The sequence below is a fragment of the Protopterus annectens genome, chromosome 13.part0 (genome assembly GCF_019279795.1).
Source record: "Protopterus annectens isolate FY-2018-M chromosome 13.part0, PAN1.0, whole genome shotgun sequence".
Lineage (NCBI taxonomy): Eukaryota > Metazoa > Chordata > Ceratodontiformes > Protopteridae > Protopterus > Protopterus annectens.
In genome coordinates this window covers 1,161,401,023-1,161,427,845 of record NC_056747.1, presented here as the reverse complement: position 1 = coordinate 1,161,427,845, position 26,823 = coordinate 1,161,401,023, and the positions used below count along the sequence as shown (strand labels likewise).

General features: G+C 39.2%; 1 protein-coding gene across 1 annotated transcript in view; it reads right to left on the bottom strand.

Annotated features, from left to right (window-relative positions):
• G6PC3 (glucose-6-phosphatase catalytic subunit 3) overlaps positions 1-26,823 on the bottom strand; it is a 298,078-nt gene that overhangs the window by 28,445 nt on the left and 242,810 nt on the right. The window lies entirely within an intron of this gene.

Below are 26,823 nucleotides of genomic sequence, written 5' to 3'. Positions count from 1 at the left end.
GCAGTCCTCGGTCGGCCAGAATCCCAAAGTCTGGGTCCGGCGTCGGCTGTTCAACCATGCTCCCTGACTTCAGAGCGCCAGGAGTACAAAGCTGACAGCCGACGCCATGTTCTCCAGTTTTTCTTGCCCCAGATGTCAGGAGTCCCAAAATGAGAAAGGTCCCATATCCTTTGCAAATACACCTCAGAAGAATGGTGAAAAAAGGAACCACACAAAAGTAAAAATAAGAGGGGACAGGAGGGAGGGAAACCCAGACTGCAACAGTGAAGACACTCGAACATCTACATTTATGGTAGGTGTACACAACTGTACTATGTTCATCGTGTTTCACTGTTGCAGTCATGACTGTAGGGTAGAATCCCAAAGCAGAATGAAAGGGAGGTGGTCATAAAGTAGAAGGGGCGGCTAAAAGGCCCTGCAAGACTGCAGAAGCAAAGCCTGCCCTAGACTTAGAGTGGAGAGGTAGATTGTAGTGCTTTGAAAAAGTATGCACTGAACTCCAAGTTGCAGCTTCCAAAATGTCTTTGGTAGGAACTCCCTGAGGAAGGCAGCAGAAGTGGCAGCAGCTCTGGTGGAATGAGTCCATTATACTCCCTGGGATTTGCTTTCCATGGTGTGAATAACAAAATCTGATTCCATGAGCAATCCATTTAGAAATGGTCTGTTTTGAAATGGCTTTACCTTGGGAACTTGAAGCATAAGAAACAAACAATTGCTCTGATTTTCTGATGTCCTTGGTTCTGTCCAGGTAAAAACGTAGTTGTCTGTGTACATCCAAGGAATGTAAGATCCTTTCCCCTTTATTTTGAGGAGTGGGGAAAAAAGTTAGCAAGTGGATAGTTTGATTTAAAGCCACTTTGGAAACCACCTTAGGCATGAATGTAGGATTAGTCCTCAAAGACACCCTGTCTTGATGAAAAATAATATAAGGTTCCACAGCCATAAGAGCTTGCAACTCTGAAATTCTCCTGGCAGAGGTCAGGGCTAACAGGATGGCTGTTTTCCAAGATAAAAACTTGATGTCAGAAGAGGCAGCAGGCTCAAAAGGAGGTAAGGTGAGCTTTTCCAAAACATAGTTGAGATCCCAAGCAGGAATGGGAGGAGATCTAGGAGGTCTTAAGTTCTTAGCTCCTCTGAGAAACTGTCTCATGAGCTGGTGGGAAAAGATTGGAGGGTCTGTACTATAATGAGCGGAAATAGCAGAGGCATGTATCTTAATGGAAGAGAAAGAGAGACCCTTATGTAAGAGATCTGTCAGGTAAAGTAAAATCAAAGGAATGTTCGGAAGGAGAGGATCAGAATCCTGAGCCTGCATCCAGGAACAAAATCTTTTCCATTTTCCTGCATAAGATTTTCTAGTGCTAGGACGTCTGGCTTCTAAAATGACATCCATAACCTGCTTGGGTAGGAGAGAAGGAATCAAAGGCCCTGGATTAACCAGGCCGCCAGGCTGAGAGTGCTGACATGGGAGTGTAGAACCTGACCCTGATGCTGGGACAGAAGGTTCGGAGTCTGTGGTAAGACCCAAGGGGGCTCCAGACATAGGTTTTTCAGAGTGGGGTACCAAAACTGTCGAGGCCAATTTGGGGCCAACAAGATTATCATCTTGGGCTTGTCCTGTTTGATCTTTAATAATACTCGTGGAAGAAGAGGAAGAGGCGGAAAGGTATATCCCGAGAGGTTTCTCCAACTGAATGATAGTACATCCACTTTCCAAGCTTGTTTGTGGAAAGTCCTGGTGCAAAAATTCTGTAGTTGATGATTGAGATGGGATGCAAAGAGGTCTATGTGAGGACATCCCCAGACTGCTGTTATCATCCTGAATATTTCGGTGTCCAGCATCCATTCGTGTGGATCTGAAAGGTTTCTGCTCAGACTGTCTTCCAGGAAGTTTTGCTTCCCTGGTAGAAACTGAGCTTGAAGGTCAAGATTGCAAGCTAGAGCTGTGTTCCATAGATCCATGGCTAGTCTGCAAAGGGGGTAGGAATGAGATCCCCCTTGCTTGTTTATGTACCACATAACTGTGGTGTTGTCTGTCCGTATCAGTAGTTGTCCTGGTTGTAGAAGATTCCTGAAGGCCATTAGAGCTTTCTGAATGGCTAACATTTCCTTTAAATTGATATGCAGGTGCTTCTGATCCTTTGTCCAAAGGCCCTGCAGACAGTTGCCCTGAAAATGGGCTCCCCATGCATAATCCGAGGCGTCCGTGGTTAGAATCTGAGTAGCAGGAGGCAGACAGAAGGGTTTCCCTTTGTTTAGAGTACATGCCTTGGACCACCAAAGGAATTCCTTTTGAAGACAAGGCAGGACGGAGATCAGTATGTCTAAACTGTGGCAATGCTGAGACCATACACTTTTTAGGTACCACTGTATTTTCCTCACGTGTAGTCTTGCATATGGTACGAGAAGGATGCAGGAGGCCATGCAACCCAAAGCCTGCAGGAATCTCCTTGCAGATAGCTGAGTTAAAGTTGCCAAGGTTTTGAAAGTTGAAGCCAGCAGAAACTGTTTTTCGTATGTCAGAAATGCCATCTGGGTTGTTGTGTTTAAAGAAGCGCCCAGAAAAATTATCTGTTGTGAGGGTGTCAAATTTGACTTTTTTATGTTTTCAGTGAATCCCAGGAACTTGAGGAGATCCTGAACAAAACGTAGATGCTGGAGTAAGACTTCCTTGCTGTCTGCCTGAATAAGACAGTCGTCCAGATAAGGGTAAATTTGAATTCCCTTGAGTCTGCAGTAAGCTACTACTGGAGCCAGGCATTTGGTGAAGACCCTGGGCGCAGTAGACAATCTAAAGGGCAGCGCAGAAAATTGAAAGTGCCTCGATCCGGCCTTGAACCTGAGGTATTTTCTGCGTTCCTGCCTGATGGGAATGTGTAAATATGCCTCCTTTAAATCCAAAGTTACCATCCATGCATTTTTGGACAGCATTGGAAGTAGCTGCTGTAGAGTAAGCATCTTGAATTTTGGAATCTCTAGAAAGGTGTTCAAGACTGACAGATCCAGAATGGGTCTCCATGAGTTTTGCTTCCTGGGGACTAGAAAGAGCCTTGAGTAAAAACCTTGTCCCATCTCTGAAAGTGGAACTAGTTCTATGGCTTTCATAGTCAAAAGAGCTTCCACCTGGTTTAAGGCCTTTGTCCATTGATGTTTTGGAAGGTCTGGCCATCCGCTTGGCCTTGGCAGGGTATGAAAATGGAATTTGTAACCTCTTGAAACCACATCCAGAACCCACTTGTCTTGGGTTATACAAGTCCAATTTCGATGAAAAAGAGAAAGTTTTCCTCCGAGAGGGGCTTCCAGGCAAGAAGTTCCTGCAGCCCAACAGAGGGAGTCATTGAGTCTGTTTCCTATGAGTTTGTGACCTGTCCTCTCCTCCCCTAGGGGTGGAAGCAGTCCACTGTCTTGGTCTATAAGAAGCTTGTGTTTGAGGCCTTCCTTGGGAGCGTCTATATCTACCCCTCTGAGGCCTGTCAGAATTGGGAAAGGACCAATTTTTTGTAGGCCAATTCCTGCTAAATCTGGGTGGCTGTACTTGTAAGAAATCTTTAACTGTTTGCATGGATTTCGCCTTGTCCTCCATCTTTTTAATCACCTCTTCAGCTTTTGATCCAAACAAAACATTATGTTGAACAGGAGCATCCAATAATTTAGCTTTTCTTGTTCTGGCAAATTTTGTTCCTTTAACCATGCATGCCTTCTAATAACTGTGCCAGAGGCAGCAGCCCTACAAGAAGCCTCCAAGGCATCAAATCCACAGTGTAAACCATGCTTCCCAACTTGTTCAGTGGCATGCATTAAGTCATGTAATTCCTTATCATCTGCACAGGCAGAAATGGAAGTAAGCTTTTGTTTTAAAACAGACAAGAGAAATTGCTGGTATTTCAGCATATGAAACTGACAGTTTAAAGCCCTAATAGATAAAGTATCAGAAGTGTACACTTTTTTGCCCCATCTTTCTAAAGATCTAGAATCCTTCTCAGTGGGAATGGGTTTTTTAGCAGAAGCGGCCTTAACTCCCTTAGGACCCTGAGAAATGGTTTCAGGGTCAACAGTAGGGTTCTTGTATAAAAACTGGTGGGAATCAGGAACCCTGTAATATCTATCAGGCTTAACAGGAGCAGGAGGAAAAGAGTCAGGGGTTAAGTTAGCCTCCGAAAAAGCTTCATCCACAATATCCAAAACAGGAGGAATAGCCAGGGGTCTATGTTGGAGAAGAAGAAGAAAATCCCTTAGTCTTTTCTTAGATTCCGAATACTCCTGTCCTTCCCAGTGGAAATGTTCCCTCATTTCATGCAAAGTTTCCCCAAAAGAGAAATCCTCAGGGGGAGAAGCTGAAGGAATGGATTCCTCAGCATCAGAATCCTCATAAGGAGGGAAAAAATATTCCTGGTCAGAAGAAGAAACTGAAGAAACAGAAGCCTGATCAGAGGAATCATAATAAACTTCCTGCCTTGGCCTTTTATCTGGAGGGGGATGTGAACCCCTAATCATAGTAAGTAAATCCTCCGCCATCTTAAGTAACTGTTTCTGTGACTTGGGAGCCGGTTCAGAAGAGGCCTGTGTTGCAGTCTTTGATTTGGAAGGAGTCTTGGCCTTTGCCTTTATTAGAAGCTGAGTAGGCCTGAAAACCCCTTCGGAAGCCGGTACCTGCACAGCGGCTCCGGACCCATCCGAAGGAGCATTGTCCGAAGGTCCTGCAATAGAAATATTCAAAGGCCTAGTTGGCTACTCATGGGAGTCCGTTTCGGCCATCCGTTCCGAAATGGCCAACGACAGGGGCTGCAAAAGCGCCTCACTGACGACGGCTGAACCTGAAGCTGGCTCCGCTTGTGCGATATCGTCAGATTTGGACCTCGGAGGCCTGTCTTTGTCCTTGAGTCGTTTGTGAACTCCGGTAGCCGGAACCGTATCCGACGACATTTTGTAGTTAAAACGCCTTCCAAAGTAATGAAATGCAAAATCGTACCTTCGTTTAATTGTACGTTGATCGAATCTAGCACAAAACCGACAACTAGCTACGTCGTGGTCAGGGCCTAAGCAAGGAATACAGTAAGAATGAAAATCCTTATGATGTATTTGCTTCCCACATAAAATACAATTATTAACTTTTTCTGACATCGGACTGGAGCAAGAAAAAGTTTCCCCAATGGGGTACTTAGCTTTGAGTGGAGAAGAAAGTCTTCGGACTGAAGTTTTTCAGAAAAAATTGTCAGGAGTCAGCTGACCGGCACTTGCGAACTGCTATCACCGCACGGCAAGAAAGACTGGAGAACATGGTGTCAGCTGTCATCTTTGTACTCCTGATGCTCTGACGTCAGGGAGCATGGTTGAACAGCCGACGCCGGACCCAGACTTTGGGATTCTGGCCGACCGAGGACTGCCTGCCAGCAGGGGAAAACCCTACAGTCATGACTGCAACAGTGAAACACGATGAACATCGGGTAATTCTGGTGCTGTCTGTTTTGTGGATATGCAGGAGGTCCATCACAGTGGGCAAGGGAGCCCGCAGGATTTTTTGCAGGGGGTGCAAACCCAAACCCCGCCCATGCAGCCCCACCCCTCTGCTGACCCCGCCCACACAGCCACACCCCCACCCCACCCCTCCGCCCATGCAGCCATTGCAGTGTCCCATTACTTGGCTATTTCTCCCCATTTGTCATAGACACTGTTCAAATCTCTCAGTGTGCATAATGTTTTATGCTTTACTTCTACAATGATTACAGATATTTGGATTTCATTTACAACTTTTATTTCAAATTTTATAGCACAAGCACTGATAGACATTTACTAAACAAAGCAAGTGTCTTACAATGAAAAGAGACTTAGCATTAAAATTTCTCTACCTTTGAAACCCACATTCACTGAAACAACACTGAAACCCGCATTCAAAGAAAATGCATCTGGCCAGTGGCAGGTTAAGTTTACCTTTGGGCTGTTTTCAGATCATAGGCCCTTGCACACATTTTTTGGACCATGCAAAAGTTCTTTGATTCATGTTTCTGACTGTATTAATTATAATATATAATTGAATTATATCCCGCGTATAATAGCACCACTTGTTAGAGTATGCTATAAATTTAGTTTTGAACATTTTTCTAGTAAGCAATGAAACAAAACATATGGACTAATAATGGCAAACTGCCCAGTTCAGAAAACTTCAACCATAAAAAGCCACTCGAACTTCTGTCATTACAATCCACCAATATCAGTCTATTTGCACAATCTCTGCAGAAGTAAAAGTAATCTGAATAATTACATATTAAAGATATCTGAAACTACTGAAGAGGTTATTGCTAGAAAACAACTTTATATTTCAGTGTTTTCAAGGAAACCTGGTGGTGGAATGAGGAAGTACAGTTGAGTACACAGAGGAAGAGGCTGGTGAAGAAGAAGTGGGATTGTCAAAGAGATGAAGAAAGTATACATGAGTATAAGGAGATGATGAGACGCATGGCAAAGAGAGAGGTGGAAGGCTAAGGATAAGGCGTATGGAGAGTTGTATGACAGATTGGACACTAAAGAGGGAGAAAAGGACCTGTACCAATTGGCTAGACAGAGGGACAAAGCTGGGAAAGATATGCAGCAGGTAAGGGTGATAAAGGATAGTGAGGGAAACGTACTCACAAGAGAGGAGAGTGTGTTGAGTAGATGGAAAGAGTACTTTGAGTGGCTGATGAATGAAGAGAATGAGAGAGAGAGAAAGTTGGATGATGTGGGGATAGTGAATCAGGAAGTGAAACAGATTAGCAAGGAGGAAGTAAGGACAGCTATGAAGAGGATGAAGAACGGAAAGGCTGTTGGACCAGATGACATACCAGTGGAAGCATGGAGGTGCTTAGGAGAAATGGCAGTGGAATTTTTAAATAGATTGTTTAATTAAATTTTGGAAAGTCAGAGGATGCCTGAGGAGTGGAGAAACAGTGTTTTGGTACCTATCTTTAAGAATAAGGGTGATGTGCAGAGCTGCAGTAACTACAGAGGGATAAAACTGATCAGTCACAGCTTGAAGCTATGGGAAAGAGTAGTAGAAGCTAGGTTAAGAAGGGAGGTGATGATTAGTGATCAGCAGTATGGTTTCATGCCAGGAAAGAGCACTACAGATGCAATGTTTGCTCTGAGAGTGTTGTTGGAGAAATACAGAGTAGGTCAGAAGGAGTTGCATTGCGTCTTTGTGGACTTGGAGAAAGCATATGATAGGGTGCCTAGAGAGGAGTTGTGGCATTGTATGAGGAAGTCGGGAGTGGCAGAGAAGTATGTAAGAGTGGTAAAGGATATGTACAAGGGTAGTGTGACAGTGGTGAGGACGGCCATGGGTGTGACAGATCCATTTAAGGTGGAGGTGGGATTACATCAAGGATTAGCTCTGAGCCCTTTCTTATTTGCAGTGGTGTTGGACAGGTTGACAGATGAGATCAGACATGAGCCCCCATGGACTATGATGTTTGCCGTTGACATTGTGATATGTAGTGAGACCAGGTTGAGGAGACATTGGAGAGGTGGAGATATGCTTTAGAGAGGAGAGGAATGAAGGTCAGCAGGGCTAAGACAGAATATATGTGTGTAAATGAGAGGGAGGGTGGAGGAATGGTGAGGATGCAGGGAGTAGAGTTGGTAAAGGTGGACGAGTTTAAGTACTTGGGATCAACAGTTCAGAGTAATGGTGAGTGTGGAAGAGAGGTGAAGAAGAGAGTACAGGCAGGGTGGAATGGGTGGAGAAGAGTGTCAGGAGTGATTTGTGACAGACGGGTACCAGTAAGAGTAAAAGGGAAGGTCTACAAGAGGGTATTGAGACCAGCTATGTTATATGGGTTGGAGACAGTGGCATTGACAAAAAGGCAGGAGTCACGAGCTGGATGTGGCAGAGTTAAAGATGTTAAGATTTGCACTCAGTGTGACTAGGATGGACAGGATTAGGAATCAGTATATTAGAGGGTCAGCTCAGGTTGGACAGTTTGCAGACAAAGCAAGAGAGGTGAGATTGCGTTGGTTTGGACATGTGCTGAGGAGGGATGCTGGGTATATTGGGAAAAAGATGCTAAGGATGGAGCCGCCAGGTAAGAGGAAAAGAGGAAAGCCTAAGATAAGGTTTGTGGATGTGGTGAGAGAGCACATGCAGGTGGTTGGTGTGACAGAGCAAGATGCAGAGGATAGGAAGAAATGGAAAGAGATGATCCGCTGTGGCGACCCCTAACAGGAACAGCCGAAAGATGATGATGATGATCTACAAATTCAAGGCCTACTGCCCTTGAAGCATAAATTGCCTATGGTGCCTTGCACAATCTTTTCTAGTTATTAACTTTAAATATTAAAGAAATATGAATATTAATTTAACAGGAAGAATGAAATCCCCTAAGCCCAGAAAAAGTTCCATCTACAAAATGATTTCAAAATGGTTCGAATGAGGTTACATCCCATCAAAAATACACTTTTTAATATGTATTCTCTTACATATTGTTGTATGTTACAAAGAAAATGTATGAAAATAACTCTCAAAATAAGAGGAGGGAAAGCAGACAACCAAGTGATACGCCGAGCCAAGCAAGTCCAGTACTGAATTCATTATCATCAAATATTAAAATGCATTGCAGCACTCATCAGAATTCCAGAATATACAGCACTATCTTTTTCATTCTTATTCTCTGTATAACAGTGAATGCAATTTGTCCATTGTTTTTAAATGCACCTTGATTATCCCCTGTGAAAATGCCTTAGGCTTAATGATATCCAGCCAGTCAACAAAATGAAATAAAGAAATGCTTAGGTTAAAAAAAAACTGTCATGCTGCCTTACTGCTCACAGAAACGGATGATTTTAGAGGGTGTGATTTGATACATTTTACTATGGAAGCCATTATAAAAATGTTCAGACTGTTATATAACATGAAGTTTCCTTTCCCATACACAGCTCCCCCAGCCATTCCAGTATCCCATTACTTGGTAATTTCTTCCCATTTATCATGAATGAATTATAGCCTGGTAATGTAGGGGTCCTCTCTGGAGCTTTGAACCTGGTCTCTGTCACTGCACAGATGTCGATGTCCTCCATTTTAAGGAGTGCTTCGAGTGAGTGCATTTTGAGGTTTAGACTTCTAGCATCAAGTAGCATTACCCTCAGATTTTGCTTGCTTGTATCTGTTATGGTGGTGAATTTGTCATTTGAACCTTGCCTAAAAAAGGCACTATAGGGGTGGCAAGAGCCTTAGCCAGTATCCGGAATCCCAAGGGCGACAGGTGCAGGTCATCTCTGGCAAAGCATTGTGGTCTGTCAATCATGTCGTCCCAGGTAGACAAATACTGGATCCCCTTAGAATGACACCAGAAGCTTAGCCAGTTGTTGAAGTCAATCATTTTGTCCTTGTACTGTGGTATCATTCTGGGTGATGGCAGGATGATACTCAGGGCTAGGATCATACCTGCCTGGGCTACAAGATCGGAGAGCTCCTCCACATCTCTTTTCATGTAGTCCAGGGAGATACGTCTCAGGTCATTCACACCAACATGGACAATGACAGTGTCATATTTGTACTTGTTGTGGAGTGACATGAGTGCGTGCATTATGTGGCGAATCATGGCACCTGACAGGCAGCTGACAGTAACTTTCTCCTTGTTTAGCCTGGTGAGTGGAACATCAGTGTGCCTGACTATAGAGTCACCTATGACTAGAGTGTTGGGTACGTTAAGCCTTATGGGCAGTGGCTGAGTGGCACACTGAGTTTGTGGGCTGTGTGTCATTTGGGTTGTGTTGGGTGTGGAGTTTGCATGCATTTCTGCTTTGTTTAGTAAACACCAAATGAATAAAAGCATGAAATATGAGTATTTTTGAAGACATTTTAAGCATGGAGAATAATCTGGAGAGAAAAATGGTCAACTCTACCAAGAATTTCAAGTATGGCTGCTGCAAATGGCACCACTAAGTCAACAACAATACTGATATATGTAGCCATGAGATAGCATGGCAGAGAAATTAAACAAAAGTGTAGCATGCCTTCAACATGTCTACCATCACAAAGATCATTAACTAATGAGGTATGTATCCATCTCCCTGCTTAGTATGCAGATTTGCTAAAAACTAACAACAATCAAGGACAGACATATAAGCAGCCAGTCAGTCAAAAGGCGATGTAAACAGTTAAAGCCAGTATACTGGCTACTGGCATAACAACTTCATAAGGTTAGCATGGCCACCCAGTCAGTCAAAAGGCAATGTAAACAGTTAAAGCCAGTATACTGGCTACTGGCATAACAACTTCATAAGGTTAGCATGGCACACCATGCCAAAAGCAAAAGGACACTGAATTTTAATAAGTCATAGCCAGACATGACATTTCTGCTGTAACTGAATATAGGAACCAAAAGAGGCAAATAGAATCCAAGAACACTGGCAAGGCAAAAGTAAGCCAAATAACCCTTTATTGTTGTTTTATGCAACTAATCTGTATTAAACATTTTGGTCACTTCTACAATTTTCATGGCTGGTAGAAGTTTTGACATACGAGGTTCCTTTAATTGTAATTCCAAGGGTGTGGTCTATGCGGCACTATGTAGAAGTGTCCAGCTTTTTACATAGGTAAGACCGATAGACCACTCAAGAAAAGGATATATGAACATCTATATGCCATTCAAAAGAATGACTTGAACAATGCATTAACTAAACATGTTTACGGTAATGTAGGTCATGATTTTGCTTTCGTAGTTTTGCAACAAGTGCAACCACAGGTGAGAGGGGGTCCATGGCAGTTAAAGCTTGAAGAACAAGAGGTTTTTTGGCAGATTCGTACTGCTGCATATTTGGCTCCCGGTTTGAATGAGATAGTGTCCATTAAGTGTTTTTTGAAACTATTGGCACTAAATAGATGAAATTAATTATATTTATTTCCATTTTATAGTTGAGAGTTAGGGTGTTAGACGTTCAACGTTTTCTATATCCAAGTACTTTGAGAGATAAATAAATATGTATATATACAAAATACAAAAAATATATAAAAATATACATATTCATCTATAAATTTGAAGAGCTGTTCACTGTTGTGTCATATTATAATTTACAGCACTATATATACTTCATTTTATTACATTTATTGTATATAACTTTTATTTTATAAGTTATATATTTTCACATGTTATTAAGTTCAGTATTATTCGTATAATACCTAATTTAAAATAATACTGAATTTTAAGTTGATGAGTAATAATATTCAGCACCTTTAATATAAGGTGAGTGTTTAATCTGGTTGCCATGGTATATTTAGTCTGTTTAATACAGATTAGTTGCATATTATAATTATATGTATTTTTGCTTGCTTGCTGTGTGTTAATTTTTTGGCCATTAGGGGTGTATACTTATGAAAAGGTTTTAAATATATAGTAAAGAGAAAAACTTCGGACTCAGCACGACTGTAAGATGAAAATTGAGAATTTATTAGGTAAGTGCTTTCGCGTACCTTTCAGTACGCTTCCTCAGACCATAAAAACAGCAGCAAAACTATGTACTCTTATATAGCAGCAACAGAAGCAATAATTGATTGAAGCAATAAGCTTAATGAGCAATTAATTAAGGACAAGTAGAAATGCTAGCTTAAAAATGCAATACAATTTAAAGACATATATTCATCAATAATATAAAAACAGCTATAAAAAACAATATGAGAAACTAGTAATGCTGACATAAAATGTATGCATACATAGTAGAGGAACCTAATTACTATTAATTCATATTAAAACCATCTCAAAGCATTTATTTAATCTGAAGGTACATATAAAATATATATATTTAAATAAGTGCGTATGCAATAAATTAGTGAGCAGTTATAGGAAAATTTTAACATATAAAAGACACCTACATGGAATATGGCTGTGTGGCAAAAAGAATATCAAAAATGCCATAATTCAACATATAAAAATAAAAATAAAACAAAATGAACTAAACATGTAATTAAAACGTACATATACATATCAGTAGAGAAACCTGAGTGAAGCTATGAGCCTATGAGCCAAACAAAAATAACTAAAGAAGGGGATAACCTCATGTAGGAGATGTACTTATGGAGTGGTATAATGTCATGGATACAGTAAATATGTTCTGCCTAAGGCTCATCTACGTGTATTAAGGTAGGGTTTTATAGAAACATAGAGGTTTAGGCCTGGGGGGTAATGCCCTTTTAACCTCAATATCCATTTTAGTTCCTTTAATTCCAACAAATTCTGAAAGTCTCCACCTCTAGCATTGGATTCTACAATTTCTAGCACCCTAAACACAAAGGAGTGACTTGAGAAGCATTGCACGTGTTTAGCCAAAGCGTTTAGTTCATTCATTTTCTTTATATCATAGGTATGGTTGTAAATCCTATTTTTTAGCTTGCGTTTCGTAAGGCCTACATAAAATGCAGGACAATGTACACATGTGGCTAAATAAACTAATCCTGAACTATCACAGGTAGCAAAAAACCTAGGTTTGAAAGTATACTTTATTTCTGGGTGTACAAATATTTGTTCTTTAGTAATGAACTTACAATAACTGCAGTGTTTGCAGGGGAAAGTGCCCAATGCTGCATGGAATTGCGGTTTGATGGAAATTGGCCTGTCACAGAGCAATCTTTTGAGATTTTTGTTGTTCCTATATGTAAAATGAGGAGCATTTCCTACCAGTTGTCGTGTGAAGGCATCTGTCATAAGCACCTTCCAATTGTTGTTTATTATCTCTCTAATGTTACAGCTATCATTGGTATAAGTTGTAACAAAACTTAACCTTCCAGAGGAAAGGAAAACATTCTTGGTACCTGTGATGTGGGGGTAAGCATGTGTAGTGCATGCTGGTAATTCTACATCTTTTAATAATTGCACCCTAATTGTTCTTACTAAATTAGCATCATACTGTCTGTCTAGAAATAAGCGTTCCAGTTTATCTGCCTCTGAAGACAAGTCTGCTGGATCTTTGCAGATTTTCAGAAGCCTGATAAACTGACTTTTAACTATGCCCTTGTATACATGGCGTGGGTGCATGCTATCATAGCGTAGTGTGGTATTCCTCCAACAGGTCTTTCTAAACAAAGTAGAGCTTAAATGGCCATTCCTTATATCCAAGGTTACATCCAAAAAATTCACCGAATCAAATGAAGTCTGTGCTGTGAATTTTAGGAAGGTAGTGGTGGTTTCCAGGTAGCTCTTAAAAATGAGGAACTCTTCTATAGACCCTTCCCAAATCAATAGGATATCATCAACAAAACGATAATAAGCTATAACTTTCTTAAAGAGAGGGTGAGTAAAGACATAATCCTTCTCCCATTTGTACATTACCAAGTTTGTATACGTGTTTGCACAAGGGGTGCCCATAGCTACCCCTGAGGTCTGTAGATATAGGCACCCCTCAAAGGCAAACACGTTGTTACTCAGAACAAGGTCTAATAGTTGACAAATTAGAATAACATCATTCCTTTTCACTTGTTGGAAAGCTGATAACAGTTCTCTTACAGCTTGTATCCCCTCAGCATTAGGTATGGACGTAAACAAACTATTTACGTCCATAGTAACTAAAAGGTGTTTTCCCTTGACCAATATTTTATCAATAGAATTAAAGGACTCCAAAAGTTGATAGGTGTCTTTGAGTATACTGGGAATTTCATTCATTAAGGGTCTCATGGTTTTCTCTAAGTATACAGAAATATTTTCAGTTACCCATTTCTCACTAGCTACAATGGGTCTTAATGGTGGGGGAAAAACACCTTTGTGCATTTTTGGTAATCCTTTAATTAAAGGCACCTGTGGATTATCTACCGTAAAATATTCATACAAAACTTGTGGTATTTGGCCGCACATGAGTAGGTCATATAACTCATCTTTTATCCCAGCTATAATACTTGCCATTCTCGCTGCATCTATTTCCAAATAAGTGGATTCATCTCTTAACAAATCCAGCATCAAAGACTGATAAGTCATACTATCAAAAACGGCTACCCCTCCTCCCTTATCCACGGGCCTGAAGGTTAAAGAAGGGTTATGAATCAAAGTAAACAGGGAATTTTGTAATTCCTTAGTCATATTAAAATACATGCATTTTTTCTTTGTGTTGGTACAGTATTCATAAATGTCTTTCTCACAGAGTTTTATAAACAGTTCAACATGCCCCGGTAGTATGGGAGAAAAGGAACTTTTTCTTTTGAACAGAGTTACTTCATTAGCTGGACTACTGTCTTTATCAGAAGATTTGGATTTAAAAAATATCTTTAACGCTATGGCGCGTCCAAACATTCTAAGGTCCATCAATAAATCAGGGAGAAGGCTTCCCTGAGAGGGTACAAACATCAACCCTCTGTTAAGTAACTCTGTCATGTACGGACAAAACATACCTTGACATGTTGAAAAAGAGCTGAGTCTCTATGGTTTCTGTCGCCTTCTCTGAAAGACTGCATTCTCCTCCGATAACTTGCGTTTCCTGTTGTCCCAGCTGTTCCGTTGTTCTCTCGTTGGAACAGAGTTCCTTATCGGATACGGCAAAAAAGGGGGGATGTGTGTACTGTTTTAGAACTTTTTACTGTTTTACTGTGTGTAGAAGTTTTGACATACGAGGTTCCTTTAATTGTAATTCCAAGGGTGTGGTCTATGCGGCACTATGTAGAAGTGTCCAGCTTTTTACATAGGTAAGACCGATAGACCACTCAAGAAAAGGATATATGAACATCTATATGCCATTCAAAAGAATGACTTGAACAATGCATTAACTAAACATGTTTACGGTAATGTAGATCATGATTTTGCTTTCGTAGTTTTGCAACAAGTGCAACCACAGGTGAGAGGGGGTCCATGGCAGTTAAAGCTTGAACAACAAGAGGTTTTTTGGCAGATTCGTACTGCTGCATATTTGGCTCCCGGTTTGAATGAGATAGTGTCCATTAAGTGTTTTTTGAAACTATTGGCACTAAATAGATGAAATTAATTATATTTATTTCCATTTTATAGTTGAGAGTTAGGGTGTTAGACGTTCAACGTTTTCTATATCCAAGTACTTTGAGAGATAAATAAATATGTATATATACAAAATACAAAAAATATATATAAAAATATACATATTCATCTATAAATTTGAAGAGCTGTTCACTGTTGTGTCATATTATAATTTACAGCACTATATATACTTCATTTTATTACATTTATTGTATATAACTTTTATTTTATAAGTTATATATTTTCACATGTTATTAAGTTCAGTATTATTCGTATAATACCTAATTTAAAATAATACTGAATTTTAAGTTGATGAGTAATAATATTCAGCACCTTTAATATAAGGTGAGTGTTTAATCTGGTTGCCATGGTATATTTAGTCTGTTTAATACAGATTAGTTGCATATTATAATTATATGTATTTTTGCTTGCTTGCTGTGTGTTAATTTTTTGGCCATTAGGGGTGTATACTTATGAAAAGGTTTTAATTATATATACATATAGTTATACACACCATTATTTAATTGATTTTATAACATAAGTGTATTTTGTATCAAGATAATGTTTTTAAAAATGGTGTTAGCCTTTTAAGTTTTTGATGAATAATCATGAGGTCACAACCAATTAAGTATTTAACAGCACTTTACTGTTTTATGGTTGTAACATTTTTTGTCTGAGGAAGGTGGGGAAGAATTTCCTTACCGAAAGCGCTTACAACAAACAAACAACAATAAAGGGTTATTTGGCTTACTTTTGCCTTGCCAGTGTTCTTGGATTCTATTTGCCTCTATTTGCCTCTTTTGGTTTTTGGTTCCAGTTTGTTGGTGTTTTGCAATTTTCCTGTAACTGAATATACCCAGAATGCAAATGACATTAGTCAACAATCACACATATAGTAGATTATACATAAACATCACACCCAACTGTTGGTCATTGGACTTTTGTTTAGTAATTATTAAAATAGATGCATTCAAGCTGTTAAAAACTATTTGAATTCTAGAACATTACTGCATCCAATTTGTAAACTTCACCATAATTCAGTAGTCTGGCACATGTATAAAATGTATATGAAAATGTGTTAATGATGCTGCTAAACCATTTAGTTTTTTTGTTCTTATGCAGCATGTTAACGACACAATTTTAAGGTGACCCCCAAAAAAAAACTGAAAACACACACAGAATGACTCTCTTAACTTCCCACAGAAATGACATAACGGCCATTAATGTTACTACAACCTAGCAATGCCTTTAAAGAATAAAAAATATATGTTTCTGTTTTAATATTATTGCTACTAATTTTTCACAACAGAATTTATTAAGATATACACCACAGATCAATAATTCCCAGCTTACTTTTACCACATTTGCGAACTCAAGAATTTCTAATGCACAAAGCAATTTCTTAAGAACATTTCATGCAAAATGAAAATATAAAGGCAAATATTCAGAAATTCCAATTATACAAGTTTTGCTAATAAAACATGCAGTGCGTCCTGCATTTATTCTGTTGACTACAGAAATGCGAGAAAGGCCACATCCTATCCTATCACACCACTAGTAAAAGCATTTTATGGTGGTCAACGAAAACTTCAAAACAAGTCAATTAAAGCGAAGATGGACTTTAGAGGCTGGCAAAAAAATTAAAGTAATAAATGTTAACAAAAATAACTTCTCACATATGTCTCAGGCATAGGGTTCTCTTTTACAAACAGAGCAAGCTCCTTCAGGGATGAGTTGGTTTCTGCAACTGTGGTTAAACAGAGGTGGAAGCAAGAACAAATCTGCGGAACAAACAGCGTGGCTCTGTTCCCTTGCAAAAAATGCAATAAGAAAATGACTAACAATTTAACTTCGTAATGCATTACACATTTCTACAATACACGTATTTGGTACAACAAAGATCGAAAAAGTTAAACATATACCTCAATATACAAGCTACACATTTTCCTCACATCCTGACATAAAATATACAAGTCATATTCTAATAATTAATGTTACCCAATGAGATTCCCACAAGAATTAAGCACGTTTATTGAAATGGCAACAGCTCGCCAGTCTATACTCAGCCTGGCCTTACTGACGGCTTTCATTCAGCTTTGTAAAAGTAACTTTAAGCACATAGTGATACACACCGACTAAACAGCTACCGTAGTGCAGTTGTTAGGCAATCTCAACAGCATTAAACAGTACTGCTTACTTGCACATACTAATTTGTAAGTGGCAACAATTTGCCTAGCAAATGTTTCAACTGCAGACTTATAAATGAAATTAAAATGGTACAAACTGAGCAAACAAACATGGTAACACGTCCAGACCAGGATATATTGGCCATATTACTAGCTCCAATTAAAAGCTTCAAATGAAGTGATTTCAGCGTATATTTTGCATTGTAATAATGTATTTAGGCTATGCACCGCACCATACTATACCATATAAACACATACACTTACTTGGACTTACTTGGGAACAGGTGAAGAAGAAAATTATTGAAATTCACACACACACTTCCTGTGAATGAAATGAACACTCGTTGGCAAGAAAACCGCTGTACAATACTTAAAATTGCGCGGGAGGACAGGAAGAATAACACGTCTGTGCAACTGGACCGGAAGAACGGTGATGCTTGGGACCATTCTTAAAGAAGAATGACCATTAAAAAACATTTTTTTTAAATTTAAACTAAAGTAAATGTCACATTCCCAAAAGTGCCATCCAGGGAGGACTGCCCCTCTTGCCCCCCCCAGGCAACGTCACTGGAACAGATGCAGAAGATAAAAACAGACGGGACTGGATGCAATTTTTTTTTTAATTAACAGATAATTAATCTCACGGACAGCCATTTCCAGGGGGGTGCAAGTGCACCCCCTTGCATCTGCCTGCGGGTGCCCTTGACAGTGGGGTCTGACAATGCTCTGTAGGCCAGGCATAGATCTCCCCTCCAAAGCCTGTAGGAGACAGAATACATGGATAGAGCCTTAAGGCAGTCTGCACAGGACATTTTACTTACGTCCTATATTCTTTTAGTGAGGAACCTCTGTGGACGTTCCAATTGATATGCCTAGTTAGGTACATACTAAAGGGGGCACTGTACTCAATGATCGGTCTGATGAATGTCGAATACAATGGAACAATGACTTGCTTGGACTTAGATGTCATACCTTTGTTTATAAGTTGTGCAACATAGAATAACTTCCTCACCACTGTAGACACATAATGGTCAAAGGCTAGATTACTATCTATGTGTGACCCTAAGTCCCTGACTACTGGGTCAACTCTAAGGGGTGCGTTGTCAATATGATAGTTACCAGGGATGGATGACTTCCCACAGGATACTATTATGCATTTCTTGGCATTTAGTTTTAGTCCATGGCTCTAACAGCAGTTGTTTGTCTGTGTCAGCCCCTCTTGGAGAACATCTGTGTCAGTGTGAGATTCAGTGACAGCTCCTAATTTACAATCATTTGTAAATTTAGTCAGCCAGAGACCACCGACATTGGCCTTGCCTTCTGAGAAGTAATGCCAAAAAGGAGCAGTCCAAGGACTGCTCCCCTGAGGGACTACACTTGTGACAGGCCTCTTTCTAGAGGTGGACTCCCCAATTCTAACTTCCTGGGTCCTGTTTGTGAGCCAATTGGCTATCCATTGGGTGACATACGGGTTTGCACCTAATCTCTTGAGTTTGTCAACAATGCCAGAGTGGGGTATTGTGTCAAATGCCTTGGCCAAGTCAAGGCAGGCTGTAAACGATTTTGCCCTCATCCATTACTTTGGTGACCTTCTCAAAGAAGTCCACCAGGTTGAGTAGGCATGATATGCCCTTGACGAAACCAAACTCGGTTGGGTTCAGTGTCTGGATTGATCATCTCCATGATAATTCTTTCCATGGCTTTACATTTAAGACTAGTGAGACTTATGGGTCTGTAGTTTCCATGATCTGTAGATGGCCCACCTTTGTGTAGAGGGATGACTGTTGCATTTCTCGATTCATGAGGCATGAAACCTGTTTGGAGGCTACAGTTAAATAGCAATTCCAGAGACTCTGATAGGTAATGTTTCATCCTATTTATAAGGCATCCTGGGATATTGTCTGGACCCAATGATGCAGTGTTCTTGGTCTTAGAGAGAGAGCATTAAGGACCTGTTCCCTAGTGATAGTAGGAGGAGTTATATTTGATGATACTTCCTGAGGCAAGGTTGAGGGGGAGAGAGGGGTAAAGCTGGAGCTGAATTTATCAGCCAGGATGTTTGCTATGTCTTCTGGCTCAGTATAGGTGGCTCCATTTACAATGAGCTCTGCACACAATTGTGTACTGCCTTTGAAGTTGCGGACATAGCGAAGGAATAGTTTGTGGTTGTCCTTGGCCTGGGAGGCCAAACTTACCTCAAAGTTGGCTTTGGTAGACTTTATTTGCCCCTGAGTTGTTTATTCAGTTTGATGACAGTGCTTTTATCCTGCTGGCTGCTGCACCTCCTAATTATAGCCATGATTTTCTTCCTCTTGTTATACAGCCTATTAATTTTGTGATTCCACTAGGGTAGCATGTTTTTTGAGTTAGTTCTGTACTTCTTCCTGGTGGGTACAGCTGCCTCTATGCAGCTGTTAACATGCTTGTACAGGGTTTCTGTGAACAGTCCTGCATAGGCAGCAGTGTTCTCAAAGTTTATGGGGGCTTGCAATTTTGCCAGGTTTTCACTTAATAGCAGGAGGTTAGCCTTAGAATAGTTCCTGAATATTCCAGGTTTAGCTGGGGATCAAGGTTTTATTTTTACTTCAAAAGAGACCATTTTGTAGTCTGACCTTACCAGGGAAGGCATTACAGTACAGGGTGTACACCACTCTCCCATATTAGTGAGAACCTGATCCAGTATGGCTGCACTCTTGTTGGTGTATTGACTATCTGGTCCATGGAGTTTGTGTTTACAAAATCCAAGAATATCTGTGCATGTACGTTTGGTGTTGTATAGGATTCCCAGTTAATAGTGGGGTAATTAAAGTCACCCATGAATATGGTATTGGGTGGGATGGTTAGTGTTTCTAATAAGTTTAAATACACGGTATGGGTTTCCTGGGTCATAGAGGGGAACCTACAGCTTGCAAGGAAGTGGTATTGGATTTTGCCTATGGTGATTTGAACATGGAGCAGCTCAAGTGCATTGTCCTGTTTGACCAACCTTGGAAGTTTATTTATCTTTGATGTAACTAGAGACACCCCCACCTTTAGTCCCTGCCTGTAAAGTAGGTGGCCTAAATGTGTGGACAGCATTATAACCAGCATTGCTGGTGTGCCTTCCACAGCTTTAAACCATGCCTCAGTGACCTCACAGACGTCAGCATTCTCTAGGGTGAAGAGAGCTTCTAGGGAGTGGAGTTTTTTGTTTAGACTCCTAGCATTGAGCAGTAATACATTTCTCACATAACATATCAGTTTGTTTGAGAATTAACTGGTTGTCAGTAAACATGAGGCAATTTCTACATTGCCTTGGGATACCCATATCCACCAAGATGGTAATGGAGACAGTAGGAAAGTTCATATCCATGGCAAAAGACCCTTTTTTTATTGATTAGACAGTTGGAGTGAGACTATCAATCACTGTCAGGAGTATCCGGTTTGCAACTATGGGGACAGTGCTTGTCACTGCAACTAGTTGTCCTGTGTGCAACTAGATATTGGAGAAATTTCAATTTTGCTTTTACAGGAACGAAGGTTATACCAGGTACCAAAAAGAACTAAGAACCAAAACTAAAAGTACACAGGGAATGTCCAAGCCAGCACTGGTATTCACAAACTTTAATCCAGCCACGTAAAACACAGTACACTCAGCTTCTCTTCAAAATTTAGAGACAATGCAAGTGAATTGCCACCAATGACTGATTCATATAATAGTAAATTGGATAAACTGTCCAAACTAATGTTGAAATTTAGAACTTTAGATATTGAAAATAGTTATTTGAGACAATGTATTAATGAAGGGATAGTACCAAGGGGTTTGCGTGTATACAAATACCCCAATAATGTGATTACTGGAAGTATTTTACATAAAGAGTTGGTTGAAATTTTTAACAGATGTGGACTGGAAATATTAAAAGCAATAATAAAAGAAAATGAAAGGTGAAGGAAGAAGTACAAAGAGCGAGAGAGAGAGGTTATTAATGAGCATATTAAAAATTATTTACTGTTTACCATAGCTACAGAGAAAGAAAGGTACTTTAATAATAGAACTGGCATAGATGCCAAATGTGAGGAGCTAGTTAATAGAAAAGTTAAGGAAACTTGAGAGGGATATAAATGAATATAAAAATGACCTTAGTTACCCCAAACAAAAAATGGGTAAAAAATATGGGGAAAATAACAAATATACATATAATGAGAATTTTAAAAATAATGTTGATGAAAATGTGCAGATTGGTGAGAATGTAAACGAACTGGATGATTTTTCAGAGCCTACGCCTTTGCAAAGATCTGAAAGACTACGGAATAAAAATGGTAATCAATATCAACATCAACATTTTTATTGCTGAGGGAGGAGAAGGGGGAGATTTTAAATGGTGATAACATAGCCCTCCCTTCCTCTGACAACGATGAAGATGTTATAAAGCAAGATGAAAATAATAGATTTAAATTTACTAAGAATGGGTACAGTACATATAATTTTGGTAATATAGATTTAAAAGAAGAGCATTTTAGTCTTTTGTCAAAGGGTCTGAAGTACAAACCCCTTAAAAAGGGGATTTGGCTAGAACTATTTTAGACGTTAGGTTGTTTATAAGAAAGGTAAATTTGGAGTTGTTGTTCCCTCTGGCCAACAGATCAGCTATAGGTTGGTTAAGAAGAAAAACTACGTTCAACCCTCAACTTAAGAACGTTGAACGTATTGTTGAGACAGAAGTTAGGAATAGGTATTCAAGCATTAAGTTTAAAAATAACCTAGACCCTAAGGAGAAGAATGTTTTAATTGAACTTAGAAATAACAATCAAACCAGGGTCATGAAGCCTGACAAAGGAGGGAGAACTGTCTTGATGGACTCCCTGATACATGAAGGAAAGATGAACAATATTTTAATGGATACAAATAAGTATGTAAGTGTTTCTAGCAACAAAATAAATATAGCATATTGCAAAATTAATTTAGTGCTTTTAGATATGCTAATAGAGGGTCCCATAGACCAAAATACTTTTAATTATCTAAAAGTGGATAAACCTAGGATACTCTCAGTCTTCGGTTTCCCAAAAATCCATAAAAATGAAACAGACCCACCTCTTAGGCTGATAGTTTCAGCTGAGGGCTCTAAAACCCTCCCCTTAGCTAAATTTGTCGATAATAAAGTTAAAAATCTCTGGTTAAAAAGAAAGACTATTCTTAGGGATTCTTGGGATTTGTTAAGAGAATTCAAGGGTGACATGTATAAGGAAAATGTCACCTTTGTTACTATAGACACAGCTGATTTATTTTCAAGCATCCCTAATTTAGAAGGTTTACAAATGCTGGAGGAAGTCATTTTTGAGGATGGTGAGTTAACCCAAAATGAGCAACTGGTCTGTTTAAGTTTAATGGCTGTGGTTTTAAAGTACAATTTTATATTTTTTAAAGGAGAATTCTACCATCAAATCAAGGGGGTGGCGGCTATGGGTGTAGCTTGTGCCCCCCACCTACGCAAATGTAGTTTTAGCCAAATGGGAGGAGAAATGTGTTTTAAGATCGATTTATAATGATTGCTGGATAATGTATAGAAGATTTCTGGATGATATATGTGTTTTGTGGGTAGCTCCATTAGAAAAAATTAGAGAGTTCCTAGAGTATATAAATAAATCTGTGTCCTTTTTGGAATTCACCTACCACGTTTCTGAAGAAAAAATACAATATTTAGATATAAAAATATACAAAAGGAATGGCAAATTCAACTCCAAAATTTATAGGAAGGCCTTTCTTGAATTCATACCTTCATATAAAAAGAATATTGTGATAGGGCAGTTTGCCCGTGCAAGTCGCATGATCTCTGAGAGGAGGATTTTGAAGCTGAAATTAATTTCTTGGTGAATCTATTTCAGTTAAGAAACTATCCTAAAGAAATAATTGATCAAGCTAGGTGTGAAGTTTATGAAGGTAGAAATGATGAGTTCAAACCCATCTTAGGAGAAGAGTTGACAGATAGAATGGACACAAAACAGAAAGAGGCAGAGGATTTTGGAAGGGCTGTGATTTTGGAATATAATGCCAGTACAAAATATAACCAGGAGAGTGAAAGAAACTGAATGGAATAAATTTATAGGTTTCACTGACCTACTGGGCATTTCCAAAAACACATTAATATTTGTATATAAGAATTCTCAAAACTTAAAAAGTTTGATGGAAAATGGGGGGGGTGAATAAGGGCACTTACAAGTGTGGACATTGCTCTCAGTGTTGTTATATAGCCAACAGCGAAGGTTTATATTTAGCTAGTAGAAATAGATGGTTAAATAGCACAGAATTTTTTAACTGTGACTCTAGTGGCTTAATAATTCTTGCAGTCTGTGGTGAGTGCCAGTCCTTCTATATTGGAAAGACCGAAAGAAAATTAAAAAGAAGGATTTATGAACATTGTTATGATGTACAAACTAAAAAAGAAACAAATGCCCTATATTTAAACACTCTCAGGAATATACTAAAGCAAGATACACATTTTTTGTTTTGGAAAATGTAAAAAGAGAAGTGAGAGGGGGTCTTTGGGAAGAGAAACTTGAGTACCGAGAATTATGGTGGCAGATAACTTTGCAAGTCACCACGCTCCCCTGGTCTAAATGAAAATATCTCAATTGCACCTTTACTAAAAATGAGAGCTGCTAAATTATAACACACATATACAAGGAATCATATAGACATCTTTTTATATACAATTTTACAGCTTTTAGTGAAAAGATTTTTAGATTAACCACAAGAGGGAGCCAAATACACAAAGTTTTATGGTTGCTTCACTTTTATTAGCTAAATTTATCAGCTTTTAATTTATTAAGCTTAACTTCGATTGCACATTTACATCTGAGGTTATTTATTTTTTAAATATATATGGCTCTTGGTAGTGAAATGTGTTTAATGTATTATAATAAGGTTTTATTTTAGTAAGCGAGTTTCCTTTACTTTGTTTTAAGCTATTGTGTTCTATGTTAAGTACATATGTATTTATTTTACATTTTTGAATAACTGTCTTTTTAAGATGTGCTTGTCAATTAGTATTAGGAAATAGAGGATGATATATAAAGGTTTTATGCTTTCCAGTTCTGCATCTGATGAAGTCTATGGAACTTTGACGAAAACACTATTTAATGCAGTGTATGCATTTATGAGTGTACTGTGTTTTACGTGGCTGGATTAAAGTTTATGAATATCAGTGCTGGCTTGGATTTTCCCTGGGTACTTCTGGTTTTGATTCTTTGCTTTTACAGGAAAAATATCACTACAGGTGTCTGCATCTATACAGAGCACTGCCAAACCCTTGAGGGGAAACTTATACGCAGACCCTGAAAATTTAAGGATGAAGTATTTAAGCAGATATTCTGAAGTTAGAAACAAAACCAAAGAATTAGCTTGTCAAAAATGATAAAAAAAGGAAGAGGGGGGTTTCATGAATGGCTACTGCCTGGCTACTACTAATGCAGGTTCACTCTGTTGGGATACAATGATCCTTTGCTTCTTCTCTCACCAGAAGCAAAATGTTAGCACCAATCTCAAGATGAGAAGCAGGCCACAGCCCATTTGGTGATCCACAGTCTTTTCCTAGATGATGCAAGGATCTGTAGGCTTGTAGCCTTTGCCTGGTAGATGCCTTGAATAGCAACCAGACCAATCAGGAACGTTAGGCACAGACACTCGCTCTCCAACCAGAAACAGTCAGGAATCAATGCACTCTGCTTCTTCTATCACCAGGACCAGAATATAAGCACAAATTCCAAGCTGTCACATGTAAATCAATTTTTAGGCTTTCTGTTGATCAGCAGTCTCCAGGAAATAATATCCCTATACTCCTTCTCTCACCAAGAGAAAAAAGAAGGACTAATTCAAAGATTACTACTGAGAGGCAGAATGTGGGCTCTCCAACAACTGGTGGTCTTGTAATAGATGTTTAAAGGTAATATGAAATAAATGGTTTATCCTAAACACTGCAGTGTACACAAAACTGTTAGATATAAAAGTGGGTAACTTAAGTTTTAGCTGTCTAGCTGGAGAGCTACTATTTTTAAAAGAGCAAGACAGATTGAAAGGGGATGAGCACTTTTGTATTTTGGTACTATGGAATACAGTGGTATGGCCAATAAATTTAAATAGTTGAAGGGGAGTGATTTCACAAAATGATAATTTTGTGCTTACTCACACCAGCCAGTGAAAGGAGATAGGGAAGGAGATATATGGTAAAATTAACATAAGGGCAGGCAACTAGAAAGATAGTGGTGTTTCAGAACACAACAGTAACAGGGTGAGAAGGTGGGAAGAAAATCTGTCTGACTAGCAAGAGACAGTGGTCTTCATGGAAAATCTGTCTCCAACACTGACATTCACCTTTCCTGAATGACATTAACCTCCCCCCAACACACACACAGCAACAAAAAATAAGAAAAAACAAAACCCCAACAGGGTACTTATCTGCAATGGCTCAGTACCAGCAAGGAGTAGGCATTCAACCTGTGAATGAAAACTGCATTCACACTGGCAGAGATGATATAAACGTTCAGACCGATGATCTGGAGATGCGTTTGGACTGGTGGAAAAGAAGTTCTGAGGGTGGTACATCCGGACTTCACCTTTACACCCTACGCTATGCGAGAAGCATGTTAAGTGACATTTGACATACCTTAAAGCAACAGTAGGCTTTGGTATACTGGCAGATGTCGGGCTTCCACGGCAGGGAATCCTATATGTTGGGAATACTACAACAGTGAATGTAAGGACATATATTTGTACAGGTACTACTTTACCTGGATCAGCAAAACTGTCAGGGCAATGTTGCTCTGCTTCACCCAGCACAGATTCTCACATGGGAATTCATAGCTGCAACACAGCTATTAACTGCATGCATTTACGCATTTTGTGCACTGGTTTGCACACATCTTGCTTATAACGGATGTCACCATACTAAGCAAGGCTTCTGTGCAAGCTCTGCACAGGAATATGCATGAGACTAATTTATAAAGAACATGCCAAGAGACTACTATATTTACATATGGCATCTTAAACTTTTCACTGCCCATCAAAGGACATGCCAACAGATTACCATATTTTCATAATAGCATCTTAAACGTTTCACTGCCCATTGATGTAGAAATGAGTTACATGGCACTGCACTGTCTTATGAGTCGGGAACATCTTGTATTTTACAGAAAGCCACTTGTACAGCTCTGTTCACTAGGCAACCTCTCAATCAATACCATCCATAATCATAAATACAATGCAAGAAAAAAAGCTAAGGTACTGATGCAAAGTATAGGTACTGAAGGGAGGCTTTTACTAGATTAGATGAGATGGTTTGTTTCCAGCAAAGACAGATGTATCCAGCTCATTTCGACTGTGTAAACTTGAGTTGAACAAAAAATACACAGTTACTACAATTTATATTCCAAGACATTATTAAGGACACTATAAAGTAGGTGAGCTAACCAATAAAACTTAAGTAGGAGAAGCACTGTGGTACATTTAATATTGTTTTGTTTAGAATAGGTCCTGTGTTAAAGGTGTAAGACTGCATTTAGTTCAGTGTTGTTGTAGACAGCTTTACACATTTGTTAATGGATTCCATACAGAGATGGAGGTCTGACTACTCCGTTAAGTTCCATCAGTGATCCAGGTGCTGCAGCACCTATAAAACTGTGGGAATACAGGCTTACCGAGAAAGATGTACATTCTCTTGGTAGAT